This window comes from Chelonoidis abingdonii, chromosome 1, assembly GCF_003597395.2.
Source record: "Chelonoidis abingdonii isolate Lonesome George chromosome 1, CheloAbing_2.0, whole genome shotgun sequence".
In the NCBI taxonomy this organism is placed as follows: domain Eukaryota; kingdom Metazoa; phylum Chordata; order Testudines; family Testudinidae; genus Chelonoidis; species Chelonoidis abingdonii.
Window position 1 is genome coordinate 4,346,779 of NC_133769.1, and position 17,282 is coordinate 4,364,060.

A 17,282-nucleotide genomic window follows, 5' to 3' on the forward strand; every position below is an offset into this window, starting at 1 on the left:
CCTACAGGTGACACACAAGCAGTTTGAACTGGAGGTGGGATCAGAGTCTACTTTGACTATAACAGGTTCAAAAAAGAACTAGATAAGTTCATGGAGGATAGGTCCATCAATGGCTATTAACTAGGATGGGCAGGGATGGTGTCCCAGGAGTGCAAGTACGGCGGTAAGGTACAGTACGCCATGCCAGTAAGATATTTATAGCTGGAACTCCATACCGGAATGACATAGGAGGAGAAGAACGTGGAGACGCTGGGCGGTCCCACACTGGCAGCTCCTCTGGTGCAGCTGTACCGCCCCACCCCCAGCCCTTCCACGCAGCTGCGTCTCCTGTCTGGGATCTGGAGGGCAGGGCTGGGTGCTAACCATGTTCTGCTCCTTTCTCCACTGCGGATCCGGAGAGCCCTGCAGTTCAGTTCCGTCCATGACTTGCCCAAGGTCACCCAGGAAATCTGTGATAGAGCTGGGAATTGAACTCAGGTCTACCAAATCCCCAGCTTGCCCCCAGTTAACAGGACCGCCCTTCCTCAAGTGCTCCATTGTCATTGTACTGACATGCTTTTGCATGAATGTCCTAAATCATAAAAACCACCGTGTTCAGCTGTCTGCTGGTCAGAAGTCCAGCACTCTCTGCAGTTCAACATGTGCAATGATCGGCAGGAGCCGTGTCCTCATTCCAGGTACATCTCTGTAGGGCTTGCAATCCCTACCTCTTTCCATATGCTTATCCTAGGACTCATCTGGAGTCCTTTTTACACTGTGCCTCCACCTCAGGACATCAAAGAGGAGGACTATGAATTTTCCGAAGCTAAGCCTACATGTGCAGTAATAGCCAAACCATGGGCAGACAAGACATAGCATTAGAATTGCCAATGTTTGTGATTTTTCAACCCCTTTAAAAAGAACCAATTTTCATCAGGCCACCAGAAAAGGCCACACATCTAGGCTTCCTCTCTGCCACTGTTCAATATTCTACCATCTACCGCTCCCCAAGCTTTTACAAATTAAAATTGTTTTTAGAACAGGAAAAGCATGTTTGAGAGAGGGGGAAGTTCTTCTTTCTTCAAAAAGCCTGGACCATTTTAGCTTAAACTTCCCACAATTATTCTGTCCCAGACAGAGAAAAAATCTGCCAAAGATAAAAATTGGAAACCATATAAGTGAAAGAAAATGACTCCTCAGAATGCAACCGTATAGGAGCTACTTGGCCTGTAATCAAAGGTTGGTCTTGTAGTTAAGACTCTGGACCTGGACTAAGGAGACTGGATTTAATTTTTGGTTCTGTCACAGACTCCCTGTGTGACCTTGGACAAGTCACTCTAGGTCCCATGAAAATTTGAGCCTAAGTGACTTGGGCTTCTAAATCCTGTTCACTTTAACTTGGACTCAGGCTCCTAAGTCACTTAAGTGCTTCTGAAAACGTTTACCCTTAGTTTCTCTGTGCCTCAGTTCCCCAGCTGCAAAATGGGTGCTAGTACTTTTCTTTGTCTCTTTTGTCAACTTATATTGTAAGGTCTTCGGGGCAGGGGCCTGTCCCTGACTCTCTTTGTGCAGAGTTCCCAGCACAAGGGGCCCTGATCTCAGTTGGGGTCTTTTAATAATACAAAAAAACCTATATCCTCACTGGCCTTCTAGCTAGCTTTCCTCAGTTGGTCTAAAAGGACAATTTTGCCCAAGGTTTTAGCCAGGTACAGTGAGACTGGCAGTAGAAGAAGCAATGGTGATGGCTAATCACATCATTATGATCTTTCTTTTTTCTTTGTTTTTGCTTAACAAAGCAGTAACTCTCCCAACTGAACAGTAGTAGAGTAACCAGTCCTGCCCTGGGACTCAACCACTTTCCCAGTACAGAACTCTTTAAAACACTAGGCTTCCTTTCCTCAGCCTCTGCCTCGTGGTACTTTTCCTCTGGAGAGTCTTGAGTGTGTGTGTGATTACATAACCTTGCAGAGATGTCACTTTTACCCTTGAAGGTAGCCCTGCATTCAGTTAAAATAAAAAAGACACTTGCGTATTAGCTCTTATACGCAGTAGAGGAGTGATGAGGTCAGTTCCAGGGTTCAGAAGGCCGTTGCTTCGCTGTATTTAGATCTGCTCTCTTTGGGAGGTCTTGGGGACTGGGGAGATCCAGGTGAGATTCCTTCTGGTACAGCTAAATGTCATCTCTGGATCTGTAAAAAGTGCATATTCATCCACGAAAGCTCATGCTCCAATACGTCTGTTAGTCTATAAGGTGCCACAGCACTCTTTGTTGCTTTTTACAGATCCAGACTAACACAGCTACCCCTCTGATCTCTGGAACTGAAGTCTTCTGCCTGAGGAGAGGCCTCCTAGTAACTAGGTCTTGGTTTCAGTGCTGCCTTCTTACTTCTGTCTTGCTGCGCCACTCCCATTTGTGTCTGCATGTCAAGTTTGAAACGCTGCCCCAGTTGCCTTACACCTTTGCTGTCAAATCTATAAATGAGGGAAAAGCCAAGGGCATGGCAGGCAGGTGCCTGGTGCTGACAGCCAAGGATGAAACCCATTTCTCTGTAGTACTGTCAAGCTGCGAAGCTCAAGGAAACTATCTGCCATTGTGAAATCTGCTAGCTGGCAAAATTCAGCCTCTCGCTGACGTTTTGTGTCTCTTCCTAGCTGTACTGCTCGGGAAGGTTGCAGGGTTATTGCTCCTGTCTCTGAGGCAATTAGCATTTATTAGCATGATATGAAAAGACTGCCCCAAGCTCTCTCAGCAGGAAGGGGAAAGGGTTTGGCAGTCCCCTGCCCACCTTTGAAATATTGGTCCATGTTCTCCTTTGCTGAAGGACCAGGGTAAGATCTTTGGAGGGGTTGAGCAGGAATATCCCTCAAGGCAGTAGCCTGAAGTGTATCTCCCTCTCTCCAGCTGAGGCATGGTGTGGTTGCAGATTAGGAGACACACTTTGTAGAGGGCACAACAGAACCAATTTTTTTTAATGCGATTTACTCTGTATAGCTTTCTTTGTATTCCATTAGCACCTAAAGACCCTAGTCAAGATCAGGGTCCTGTTGCGTTAGGCATTGTATAGACACTTGGCAAGAGCTGATTCGAGCCCCAGAGACGCTGCTGTCTAAGTAGACAAGGCAGATCAAAGGTAGAATGAAAAACAGAGAAGTAAAGCCACTCACCCATGGTCATGCAGAACAACAGTTGCAGAGCCAGGAAGAGAAACCAGGTATCCTAGTCACTGGACCATCCTGCTTCTCAAGCTGCAGTTCACCTGTAAGACAACTGGAAATCTGTGGATCAGTCCTAACTGGCCACGAGATGGGTGTGATAGCCCTGAATCTGCATGTGATGTAAAGTTAGATGCCTTCTTTATTGGTCGGTAAATGGCAGTGGAATTCTGAATTTTGGCCGGTGAATTTGCAATTAGCAAATGTTTTCCTTAAACTTGGTTTGCTGATTGGAGTCAACATCACCTTTCCCCACTCCACTGGTCGGGGAGAGTGTGACAATTCAGATCACAGCCTCAAGCGTCATCTCTGTTTTCAGGCCCTCCAGATATGTTGCCAATATCTTCCGGAGGGAAAGTTTAATGATTTATATTTAAGTAGTGCCCCAGGATCTTGTGACCATTTGGGAACTTGGTGTCTAGCGTATGAACTTCGTTTGAGATTCTGAACTCTGCATGTTTAAGCCCTTATGATTATACTGGTTCTTGTCTCATATGCCTTGTGCGAAGGAGATGGGGGAGTGGCATCTGCATTTCTGTCTATAAATACACTAGTCATTAAAGACAATCAACACCTGAATAGATGAGGCCTGAGCAAAACAAAGGAGTAACAGTACCTAGAAAAAAAAGTTTTCTCCATCTTCTGTCCAGAAGCAGTTGCCTGTTGTAGGCTTTGTGGGGGCAGGGACTGACTGGCAACGGCTGGGGAGGACACGTACCCTTAGACTAAAGAAACTGGCAGATCTATGCACCCGCGCGCTTCTGTCGCTGTCACCCACCCTACCACAACCCCATTTGCTTGCTGTGCCCAAAGCTTGCCTCTGGTCTTAACTTGGACTGTATGTTCTTCTAGGCAAGGATTGTTGTTTCTTACTATGTATGCACACTGCACCTAGCAGAGAGGGGCCCTGGTTGGCATCAGTCACAGCCCTGATCCAGCTCCCGCTGCTGGACACTCCCCAGGTTGTGGTGTCTGGGTCCCAGCACACTGCGCCTGTGCGCATTAAAGAGTTCCCAAGTCTGAGCAGACTGCCAGCACTGCCTCTGGCTTGAGGTGCACTCTCAGGATCAGATTTCTAGCACCCCCATTCTGAAAGTTTAGACCCCACAGTCCAGTTGCCTATGCCCTGAGGCTGCTGCTGGCTCCCCCAGACTCCCGTTGTTTAAGCAGCCTTGCCCCTGAGCCACCCCGCCATACATACCACCCTGATCCTAATCACAGGGATGGGCTCTAGGGCAGCATGCAGTCCCTGGAGCGGCTTGATCCTGAATTATGAAGGCTTTACAGGCTAACAGCCCCGCGGTGCACCGCAGGGGTAACTGCAGGGTTTAGAGTTCAGTCCCAGTCGGGTTGTTGACCAGGAATCATTGGGAATTCAGCATGAATATTTGGGGGCTCAGGGAAGTCCAAGGTTTGGGGTTAATTACTGCCCTTATTTTAGTATTATAGGGCTGCATTGAGATTTCAGCTGAGCAGAGAGGAAATCCCTTAATTCACACGACACTGGGTAAGGATCAGAACTAATTGTCAAGCATTCACGGCCTGGATCCTGTGAATCCTTATGCACGTGCTTGGCTTTGTGCATGTGAGTAATCCCATTGACTTCAGTGGAGCTACTCAGATTTATGCATTTCTGTGGGATCAGGGCCTAAGACAGCTGCACAGGCACAGCGTTGCCAACTCTCATCAGTTTTCTTTAAAGCCCCAGCTCCTGGAGTCATGTGGATCTGTGATGATTTCAACCTTCATTCTTAAAGAAAAAGTCAGTTTCTAGCCCTTGTGGCTTTGGAGAAAGCTTCAAAATATGACCCTGGTGTGATGTTACTGACTTGAACTGTGACCATATAGATCATTGTTGCAAGGTCCTACAGTTGCACCAAATCTTGTACAAAGGAGATTAAATAAGGTGTTTATGGAAAGGTTGTAATTTGCTAGTTCTGAATATGCTATCTGTATGTGTGTGTCATTTTTGTATTTGAAGTTATGAATATTGGCTAGGTACTTGTATCTCAATGTGTTTGATTCTAAGTAGCATCAATGAAGCATTTGGTCAGCTTCATGAGAAAGGACTATTCTGAGTAAGTATCAGAGGAGTAGCCGTGTTAGTCTGGATCTGTAAAAGCAGCAAAGAGTCCTGTGGCACCTTATAGACTAACAGACGTATTGGAACATAAGCTTTCGTGGGTGAATACCCACTTTGTCATCCGATGAAGTGGGTATTCACCCGCAAAAGCTCATGCTCCAATATGTCTGTTAGTCTATAAGGTGTCACAGGACTCTTTGGCCACTTACTCAGAATAAGCAGCAATCAAGAAACACTTAACTGACAATGGATTTTGGGAGATGTTAATCCACATCTGAGCTTTCCTGGGAACATTCAAACTAACACACAAACAATGGCATCAGCCTGCAAAAATCTGAATCATTCATGGACATGTGACTTGGCCAGGTGACTACAGACTCCATCTTGTTGTTGTGACTTTGCACAGAAGAACAAAGGGTTTTCCACCCACAAGAGAGAGAATATAAAAGGCCCAGGAAACCTCTCCATTTTGTCTTCAGCTGGCTCAAGAGATGGCCTCTCCACCCCAAAGAGATGACTGAAAGAAACTGGAACAAAGGACAGCAGCTATGGGGGTGGGAGTGATTCTTGACCCAGGCCATAAACTATAACGTTGGTCTGAAAAGGTTTGGGCCCAGACTAGGAAGGACTCTAGTCTGTGAATGAAGCTTATTAGAACATCTCTGAGAGTGAGATTTACCTGTATTCAGTTTCCTACTGTATTAGGCTTAGACTTGTGTGTTTTGTTTTTGGTAATTTATTTTGTTCTGTGTTATTGGAACCATTTAAATTTTACTTCTTATACTTAATAAAATCACTTCTGCTTATTAATAAATCCAGAGTAAGTAATTAATGCCTGGGGGAGCAAACAGCTGTGCATATCTCTCTATCCGTGTTATAAAGGGCAGACAATTTATGAGTTTACTCTGAATAAGCTTTATACAGAGTAAAACGGATTTATTTGGGGTTTAGATCCCATTGGGAGCTGGGTGTCTGGGTGCTAGAGACAGGAGCACTTGCTAAGCCGTTTTCAGTTAAGTCTGCAGCTTTGGGGGCGCGGGTTAGACCCTGGGTCTGTGTTGCAGCAGATTAGTGTATCTGGATCAACAAGTCAGGGTGCTGGAGGTCCAAACTGGCAGAAGAAATGGGCTCAGAGGTAGTCTCAGCACATCAGGTGACAGTCCCAAGGGGGTCTCAGTGACTGAATCCATCACACCCAGTGAACCGTAAAAGCTCAAAAAGCAGAAGGCAAATACGAAGAACCCCACATCTATTATATTTATGTAATCTCGTGATTTTAAAGCTAATCTCATGATTTCCATTGAGGAGTTGGTTGGAGGTGAATTTCAGGATGGAAGCTGAGGAGACCGGATACATGGCAGGTCCTTACTGCCCTACCTCCTTCTCTAGCCAGGCTGCCAATACTCACCCCTTTTCTGCCCCATTCCTCATTTCAAGTGGTTTTCTTTACTTGTATTTTTTCGATGGCCAGTTATTTTTAAAAGGGCCGCTGTCAGCTTGAATTTCTTCTAAAGTGATTCCTTTAAAAAAAATTATATTCTGCCATGGCCCCTTTAAACAGTATGGCCTGCAGCTTGCAAGGAAGTTAGTTGTGGGGGTGAGGAGCCTGGGCTTTGATAACAGCTGCAGAGTTCCTAACTCTTGCTATTTTATTGTGAGGTCTCATTATATTTGTTGTTTCACTTCAAGCGCTGGCTCTTGGTGTCAGATGATTGCAGGAGAATCTCAGCTTTCATTACAGAGAAACAAGTACATTTCTAGCCCGCATGATTGCAGAGAAAAAACTTGGAAATGTGACCTGAGTTTAAATCAGAAAGCTCAAAGTCCAGGAGTCAAAGAAAAAGAACCTCCGTTTATTTCTAAGCTCGGATTTTGAAGCAGTCTCTCATGAGTGTTGGAATGTTTGGGGTTGGCCACCCCAGGACAGGGGCATATGACCTGAGGCTGGCGCAGAGAGTGGCCTGTTCATTGGTTTAGCTGGCAATCACGGTTGTGCATTGGGTGGGTAGGAAAGCTCCCTGCCTCTGCACACCTCCCATTCTCAGGTCACAGTTTGTGGCCTCATAGGAACGATAAGGAAGCATCTAGGAAACACTGCAGCAAACAGGCCTGTGTGGGTTTGTTTTTACAGGCTGGGAGGAAAACTGCAAAAGAGGAGAGGGGAGAAAGAGCCGCGGTAACACCAACATGTTAAGTAGCCTCCAGTAACACAGCAGACAGTTGTGAATCCACTATGAGCTTTTAGGATACATGCTGTGTGGCTGCTCCTAATGTTACTGTAAGCTCTGGATGTGCTGAGATCTGCATATCAACCTAAGTAAGGTTTAGGGCACTGAGTCTAGCAACATCATCTGCTAACTGTGCAGCACGTTCTCCTTGAATGGGGAGCACATCCATCAGGGAGCCTGTAATACAGTGAGTGGCTGCATCGTTACCAATCACTATTAAGTCTCCTCCGTTTTCTTTTTAAATGGAAGCTCTTTAATCTGATGTCACCATAATATTGCTTGGTTTAGGAACAACTCTGGTTGCTGCTGCTGCCACCAGGAAATCAGAGAGAGCAATAACTCTGTTGTGCTGAGCCATGGTTAACCAAGGAGGGAGAGATTCTCTGAGCAAGGCAATGACATCCTCCCCTGTTCTGTGAAATCTCTTTGAGCCATCTCAGTTCTGTGCAGCACCTGTTACAGCACGATCCAGGGACCAGCCCTGGAGGACTCAGTTCCTGCTGCTCAGGCCCTCTTCGCTGTCGCTGACATGTCAGATTGCGAGTGGTGGGCTTTGGAAGGGAGCATGGTCTAATGGTCAGAGGAGCAGACTAAGAGCGGGGGCACATGGGTTCTGTTTCCTGTGCTGACACTGATTTACCGTGTGAGCTTGGGTAAATCACTTAACAGCTGTGTGTCTCAGTTTCCCTACCATACATTGAGGATAATTGGTGTGTTGCAGAGATCGTTATGTTTTACAGTGCTTTGCGATCCCAGCATGAAGAGTGGGATCATTGCTAGGGGTATTGTTAACTCTCTTCCCTGTCTGTCTAATCCATCCATCTAGGATCACATCAGGCCCTCATCACCATAGTACCTAACCACCTCCCAAGAACAGAGCCTGTCACACAATGACTGGCCCCTTTAAGAGGGAGTGAGGTCCAGTGCGTCTGTGCCTAAATATATGCTTCCAGTGGGGAAGGCAGCACCCACTGCAGCCTGTATGGTTTCTGTTCCCCTCAACTTCCTGTTTAACTAGCCCAGCACTAGGGTGGGGGCCAGGCCTCCTTGATTACACCCCAGGCCATAGAATATCAGGCTTGGAAGGGACCTCAGGAGGTCATCTAGTCCAACCCCTGCTCAAAGCAGGACCAACCCCAGACAGATTTTTGCCCCAGTTCCCTAAGTAGCCCACTCAAGGATTGAACTCACAACCCTGGGTTTAGCAGGCCAATGCTCAAACCACTGAGTTGTCCCTCCTTCGAAAGGGTCAACAGGGACTAGATTTCTCCCTCCTTCCCATATGCTTGCCGGACACTGCTCTCTGCTGGGTGGGTATGGGTGTGGGTGTGGGGAGGGGACACCCACTCCTAGCTTTCCCTGAGTTGTTGCTGCGGGCAGGTGATGCTGAACAAGTGAGTCTTGTATTTTGTTCTGGAGGCATGAGGTCTGGTCATTCTCACTTCCTCTGAAAGGTCGTTCCATAGTCTTTCCATTGACTTCTCTGGGCTTCTGGTCAGGCCCTTAACATCCAGTGTCATCCAAACTGTGGAGTTAAGTGTCTCTCCAGCTCCCCTCCTGCAGAGTTTAGCAGCGTTACAGCAGCAGACGGGAGGAGCTCTGCATCTCCTGAATATCAAACTCCCCCTGATTTATACCTTGCATAACTTTACACTTAATGACAATATCTGGCTGGGGGATCTGTGCCACTCTGCAAACTCCGTACATACAGGACACACTTCCCTCCTGGAGAAATTGCATTGCAAATTGCATTGCTTCTGGGTTGGAAACCACCAGTCACTGGAACACAAGGAAGGGGTAATTCTGGCCAAGCGCCTCAAAACAAACTCTTCCTCTGGAGGGAAGTGCAAGGGAGTCTTTAATCTCCATGCGGAGCAGTCCGTAGTTCTCATCTGCAAGCCCTGCAACCTCCTACCCATACTGAAAGCTGCATGGAATTAAATGTATCTACCTTAAAAGGAGGAAGGATGTCTTAGAGATTAGGGTGCTAGCCTAGGATTTAATTCCTAGCTGTATATGCCTTAGTCTGTCAAATAGGGCCAAACACACTTCCCTACCTTACAGGGTGTTGTGATGCATTAAAGGTGGGGCGGTGCTCAGATACTGTGGAATGGGGGCCAGTTACATATGTGAGAGAGACAGAAAGACTGAGTCGATCTTTATGGGAAATGACTGTGTCAGTCAAACCCAGGCCAAGCTTTTCCAAAAGGCGGGAGGCGGCTCTATTTTTGGGTGCCCAACTTGACACCTTAAAAGGACCTGAATCAGAAAGTGCTGAGCACTGACCCTGTGAAATTCAGCTCCCTTTAAAGTGTGTGAACTTCCTTCCCCAAAATCACTGATCACCTTCAGCCCTGGTCCTTAAGGCATCCCTACCCCTGAAGAAAAGCTGCTGACAAGGGGATTCAAGTGGCTAGATACACTTTTTTTTTTTTTTCCCCATGGGTGGGATCAAAACCCACTTTCCCTCAAGGGAATTGTTTCTTTTCCATCACGAGCATAGCACCCCCTCTCCACTCAGTTACCTTCTTTAATGCCAATCTGCTTACAGGTTTTGATGGACAGGTCTGGGTTCTTCTGGATCCCACCACCACCTCAGCAGGGTGTAACTTCTTTATTTTTCCCTATGAATTTATTTGGCAGTGCCTCCACCCCCATCGCTCCTTCCTGGCAGGGTCACCAGGGCAGCTAGGAAGGAAAATTCTAACCACAGGGTAACGCCCACTTATTTGCCAGATAGTTGGAGACTTCCAAGAAATAAGACAAGTACATACAATATATTCAACACAGTAATTATATTAAACAGGAGACAAATATAACATAACAGTGTAAAACACTATTTTTAGGGTCACCAGTGCCCACGCTGATAACATCTGTGACTTTCCCCAGTCACGTGACCTGATGTAGGAAATGTAAGATCAGTGTCCAGTTGTTACGAGTACTTTGTAGGGGCCCTTGATGACTTATGACCACGATATCTTCTCTGCAGTGGTTTAGCAGTGCGGCTGACTGGGTTCAGTACAGCCCAAAGGACTCACAAGTGGGAGGAGGTGGTAAGTCCCTCCACAGGTTTAATACGCAGCAGGTTATAAAATCCCCAAACCCTCACTCCCTGGCTTGAGGACACAGTTCAGGGACTAGGGGGTCCCCAAAACAATTTCCCTGACTAACTAAAAGCTGGTGCACTCACAAACTCCATGAATGATCCTCAGGTTCAGCACTTTGGACTCCTCAGTCACTGCAGAGGGGTTGCTCTCTGCGGGCAGGGATCCTCTTCAGGCAGGAGTCAGGCTGCTTCGGTCCCAGGATTTCCGCTCACCACAAAGGGGTGCAGGGCTCAAGGTGCAAATTACACAACTGTACTAAAATCCAAACTGTCGTCTCCTACCCCAGCATCCAGACACACTCCCAGCAGGCAGCAGCCCTGGACTAGCAGCCAGAGCAGAGCTGACCATGTGGCGACTGGGCTCACCTAGGGAGCTGGAGAGTAACTCAGCCTGGCTGGGGAAGTTTCCCAGCAAAATTCTACAAACTGGGAGTCCTCAGTGGAGAGGGAAAAGCCCAGCTGAGGGATCTTGCTTTCAGGTTCCTAGAGGCCAGTTCTCAGGGGGAACCCTGCCTGCAGCCCTGGGACTCACCAGCTCCCCACACAACCAGTCCTGCCCTGGCCCTGGCTGGCTCCAGACTGACTCAAAAATGGCTTCTCTCCTTTCCTGAACTCCCTGGGAAGGGCATCTCACTCCCTATTGGCTGCTGGGCAGATTCTGAGTCTGCCTTGGCTTCTCCTCCCTACCAGGGACAGTGCGCCTTTCCCTGAGCTGCCAGCAAACAGAGCCCCAGGAATCTAGGTAGTCTCCTTGGGGGGTTGTGACCAAGTTCTTAATGTTTTCTCTGAATAATGTGTAGGTGTCTCAGTTTCCCCTAAGCGCTTCTTAAGTATCTAAGTGGTGGGATAAGGGAGTGTGATTGGTGCAGAGCTCCAGAGGACCAGTGTGATGGTGTCTGGCCAGATAATGGCTGATGCCCTGTCTCCTGGCAACTGATGGCCTGGGCCCCTCCCCTGCAAAGATGCCAACTGAAGGAGTTGGAGAACAAAGAGATCAGGTGACCTCCTGGCCTGGGAAAGAGACAAAGGCCAGAGGAGGGGTTGGAGAGTTTCAGTCTGGAGCTGGCTGGGGAAATGGAGCGGGGGCCAGATGGGTCTCTGGCCTCCCTGGCCCCAAGATGGACCTGACTTAGGGGTCCTGTTCTCTGTACCTACAAGCTCTATTTTGGATTGTGTTCCTGTCGTCTAATAAACCTTATGTTTTACTGGCTAGCTGAAAGTCACGTCTGACTGCGGAATTGGGGTGCGGGGTTCACTGGCTTCCCCAGGACCCCACCTGGGCAGACTCGCTGTGGGAAGTGCACGGTGTGGAAGGGGATGCTGAATGCTCTGAGGTCAGACCCAAGAAGGTGGAAGCTGTGGAAGCTTCTTGTCCTGGAGACAGTCTGCTCAGAGAGAGGAGGCTCCCCGAGAGTCCTGACTGGCTTCATATGGAGTCGATCCAGAGCATCGCCCCAGTGACTCCATGACAAGGTTACCCAAGATCCCCACAGGAGATGGATTCCCATGACGAGAGCCTTCTCAGTTTCCTCATTTTCCAAGCAGGGATCATAATGAGAAGCCAGTGCTGGAATTTTGCTGAAGTTGTTAAAATTTCAGAACAGATCCTTTCACAACACAATGAAATGAATTCCTCACCCATAACTTGCTCGCACAAAAAACAACACATCACCAGGCATTTTGCCCCCAGGAATAAGTTATCCAGAGCCCTGATTCCTTTAAAGAGTCCACTTGCTGTGCAGAAGAACAATTCAAATGTATTTTGTTCCCTAGATCCTGGTGAGACAAAAGTCTTGAGAGAAAAATCATTGTTGGCTTAAACTTCAGCCAGCATTCAGCAGCAATTCATCACCTCCATGTGTGGTTTGAAGCTGGGCTTGCTCAGTATTCAAGCTGGGAACACTCAGTAAGAAAGAACAGACTTGGGCCAGTGTGAAATATCACCAGCAAAATTCTCCCTAAACTGCTTTCATTTCATGCCCTTTGCTTTGCCACTAGACGCCATGCATGAAAGGGAAGGAAATCAAGCATCTCTTTATATTCCTTCCAGCTCTTTGAAAAGCGCTGGGAATGTGGTGGGGCTTTTGAATTCATGGTCCTGCCATCTCCCATGGTCTGTTCCTAGAATCTTTGCTCATCTGAGATGGTACTTCCTGGGATTTATGCTAGATCATGGAGATAGAATACTAGTGCCGGTGGCATAAATAACTGTGATGATCGCATCTCTATACCACCCCAGTGGATGTGCCTAGTATGCACTAGTTTACCTACTAGACTGGAGATGAGTCTTTTGCAGAGGCAAGGGGATTCTACAGGGATGATTTTATAGAGTAAGGCATAAGCGCTCTGCTTTCTCTCTTGTGAAGACTTTACATTGGTTCTTTCTTTCTTCTTGTTTCAGTTTGAAATAGGACACCTCGTCTGTACTGTGCATGTCTTGCTTTTTGTTATTTGGAAGACACAGCACAATCTCTCTGGGAGCATCTGAGATCCTTCAGTTCTGCTGCTATAACCCCATGGCACCCAGGTCTTCGTGGACGTGTGACACCACAATGAGGGGCATGTTCCAAATTCATGGCTAGGTACTAGGGGGAAGGATAGCTCAGTGGTTTGAGCATTGGCCTGCTAAACCCAGGACTATGAGTCCAGTCCTTGAGGGGGCCATTTGGAGATCGGTCCTGCCTTGAGCAGAGGGATGGACTAGATGATCTCTTGAGGTCCCTTCCAACGCTAATATTCTATGAGTACTAAGAGATGCTCTCCGTGATCACTGAGAGCCGTTGAGTCTCATTTCAATGGCAGTGTAAAGAGATGAGTGTGTATGGTTCTGCCACCATTGTAACCTGCCTGATCTCAGCGGGAATGTATGAGATACTCCATTATGATTCTACAGCTAAAACTGCAATGGCCGTGATGTTATGGGTGGTAGAGGTTCATTGCTCATGACTGTGCTGCTCCGGAGATTCCCCAGCACGGTTGGTGGGGAGACAGTGTCTCTCTGGTTATTACAAAGCTCTGAGCTGGAGTATGGAGAGGCTCATCCCTGGATTGTTTTCTCCAAATGGGGACATTGAGCTAAGTTTTCCCCAATGTCTGACCCTTGCACAAGTGAGTGAGCAGATTTAGAACTAACAGTTGGAATGTACAGTACCATGCACATGAGTCATTTGAAACTAAGCTTACATAAGAATTGCCAGACCAGATCAGACCAAGGTCCATCTAATCCAGTAGCCTGGCTCTGACAGTGGCCAGTGCCAGCTGTTTCAGAAGAAGATGCAAGAACCTCTGCAGCAGGCAGAGGGGGGATAATTTACCCCACGGAAGTCTCCTCTTATTGCCTAATACTCAGAGACTGATTTAAGCCCTGAAGCATAACGAAGGTTTATACATTTTCAGACTTTTTTTTTTTAATATTAACAAGAATAGCAAAGTAACAATAGCAATCCAGGTGAACATCCAATCCCTCTGCGAATCTTGCTAATGACAGCCAGTGGCAATGAGTCCCCCAAGGTAATTACACATTGTGTGAACGTGTAAAATGACCAAACCAATGCCTCTTTCCTCTCTTTATTATTAAATGAATTTAGTGATGGTTAAAGGTACTTAAATGGGCAGGTCTGAAGATTCAAACGGTTGGTTTATTTGTAGAACCTGGAAAATAGCAGTGCAAGCTTTCCCAGCCCTGACTAGGAGGGACCCACCTTTAGGCTGGGGGGGATGAGGGTGTACTGTCTATGGCCCATTCAACTCTTGGTCTCTGGTACTGGGAAGATGGTACCAAGAAATGTGCCAGTGAGGGCCGACAGTGCTGGGAAATTCTATTCCTTCAGTCGTTCTCTGTTCCACGAAGGTGTTTCCCTTGCAAGTGAACGTTGGTCAAGGCAGCATGTGTGTGTCTCAGGCAGTTTGTGTTAGTATCAGCCTTGCATATGGCACTTTTGCCTTTTAGCTGCATGCCGATCTTTGCCAGACATGTTTTGGGCAGTGGGGTATGGGGGATAGAGTATGGGATGGGAAGGGGTATTTTCATAAAGGGAGGAGATCCTTCCCTTCCACTTCAAAAACAAAAACACTCTGCAGCAGCGAATCTCCGAGCCTGCATCAGCTGACTCAGGTTCAGGAGGCTTGTGCTATGGATGAAGCTTAGGCCGTGAGACCCGCCCTGCTCAGCAGGTTTCAGAGCCCGGCTCCAGCCTGAGCAGGAATGTCGACGCTGCCTATGTTTATCCCCATAGCATGAGCCTGAGTCCGATGACCCAGGATCTGAGACTGGCTGCCCCAGGTGGTTTTTGCATGGTAGCTGTACCCAAAGAGACATACAAACCCTGGAGTGTGACTGTAATGTGCTCCTGGCTTTCCCAGGCTGAGCCCCAGAACAGGCTTTCCTGGAAGCGGGATTCTGCTCTGTAGGCAGAATGGGAGGCCATCAGTGATCTGCACCAGGTGCTGGGATGTAAAATATCTTTTGGGTTGGATTTCCCTGGTTTTGCTTAGGGGCAAAATCAGACACAGACACCCAAAAATAAATTTTTGGACCATTTAGGCCCCTTACTCCTGTGGCTCAGCAGATGGGACATGCGTGTTTATACATGTGTATTTCATGTTTGTACATGTGTTTCATGTTGTACATGTGTGTTTCCAGTGGTGTTTGCAGTGCAGTGCCCTGAAATATTGCCATGAATATTGAAGTGCAGAAAGCCCCTGATTAACAGGCACGTGCAAGAGAAGCAGGAGAGAGTGCACTGCCATCAGCTAATGAACCATTTGCTGATGGTGGATGGCAGTGCTACCCCTGCCCCTCCCCTGTGCGCGTCTAGGGGACCCACGCCAGCAGCCACTGAGGTCGGTGCAGGTTTGGCCATTCGCTCTGCTGGGAGCAGAATGGGACTGCAGAGATGTCAGAGATGCTGTTTTCATTTGGTTCCATCCTGCTTTGAATAGAGGTAAGGATCCGGCAGGTGGAAGGAGCCGAGTTTACTGCAGACCAAAGTCCTGGCTAAGCCACAGAATGAGTCAAGCACAGGGCCAACTCAGACATGAACTGGAAGTGCCAGATTTAGGACGTGACTCTCTGACTTCTCCTTTGGCTGACCCTGCCCTAGGCCACAGTAATTCTTAACACATCTAAAGCACCTGCCCTCCCAGGTTCTCAAACACTTGACACACAGCAGCGCACTGAGCCTCACAGACTGGGGAAACTGAGGCAGATTGCGGGAAGACCCGCTCCCGCTACAGGTGCTGGGCATTGGGCAATGTACTGCAGTGGCAGCAGGACTGCGCCCTGTGTGAGTTGCCCGAGGTCCCACGGCGAGTCAGGGAGAAGAGAGCATAGGAGTCCTGATTTCCAGCCCCATGCTTTGACCTAAATACCAGCTTTAGAAGATGAACATGAACCTTATTACTCAGCTGTATGGGTCGTTTTTAATGGGACCGTGGCACTTATCCTCTTAAATGTTTTTCTTGATCATTCGAGGAGGGGTTTGGGGTATTTGGCCTTTGCTAATAACCTGGGAGAGTCACATTAAGTGGGTCACGGGGTGGTGGGGGGAGAATTCTGCTGCTGCTTTGTCTGTCTTGCTCTGAGGTGGGAACATTTGTGCAAAGTGGCAACCGAGAGCTGGGGGGAAGGAGGACATGGCAAAGGGCAGAGAGACGAGAGGAGCAACTGGGTAAATAGTAATTAGTCTCGCTTGGCTACATAGCTGTGGCCAGCTGTATGAATAATGCTGACTGCCTGCTGCATCTAAAATCCAAGTGGGACAGGGCAGGGCCCGATGGGGACATGATGTGCGGACACCTCATCTGCAAGCAGGAAAATGAGTCGGGGGTCGAGTCCTAAATCTGGAGAACAGGAGCGAATGCAACACTTCCCTGCACCTTGGCTTTCTGCTCCTTCCACCCCCACTTCTCTCCCCCTTTCTCCTTCCCTTGTTGGGTGGAGAATATGATGCCACCACTTTGGGATCGTCGTGTGATTGCAACAAGAGTCTTGAAGCATAGTGATGCTGAACGTCTGGGGATGCGTTTTTCCTGAGTGTAACTATTGAAGTCAGCAGAGTTACAGCAGCAGTGCAAGTGGACTCTGATTCCACACGTCCTAATCCTGTAGAAACACAGGGCCACTCCTTGGTACTGAGACCAAGGATCTTTGGCAGGGTGCATCAGTCCAGCTAGTGCAAAGGAGTTTGAGGGCAGGCCAAGTCAACCCACCCGCTAGCATACGAATACACTAGAGAGAGGTCTGTGTGCATCTGTGGCTCCAACCCCACTGAAGTCAAAGGGTAACTTTAATTGACTGATACTTCCTCCCACCCCTGCCAGGATGTAGATAAGTAGGAATGGCCCCATCCTATAGATAGGGAAACCGAAACACAGAAGCAGTGAAGAGGGTCACCCAAGGTCATAACAAGTCACAGACAAAACCAGGCTTTGAATGTAGGTCTTTTCAGTCCTTCCCCATGTTTTAAGACTCAGGCCACCCTGCCCACTAGTCTGTTTATTTCAGTTGATAAAATGTGCTTCTTCAGACCTCTAGGTCCAAATAGAGGATTATATGCAGCCTGCTGGACTCCAGCAATTGACTGACTATGTATTAAAACGTCTATAATCATTTATGAACCCCTTTCAAACTATTTATAGGTGGAACCTTAATATAAAGTAGTACCTTAGTGAT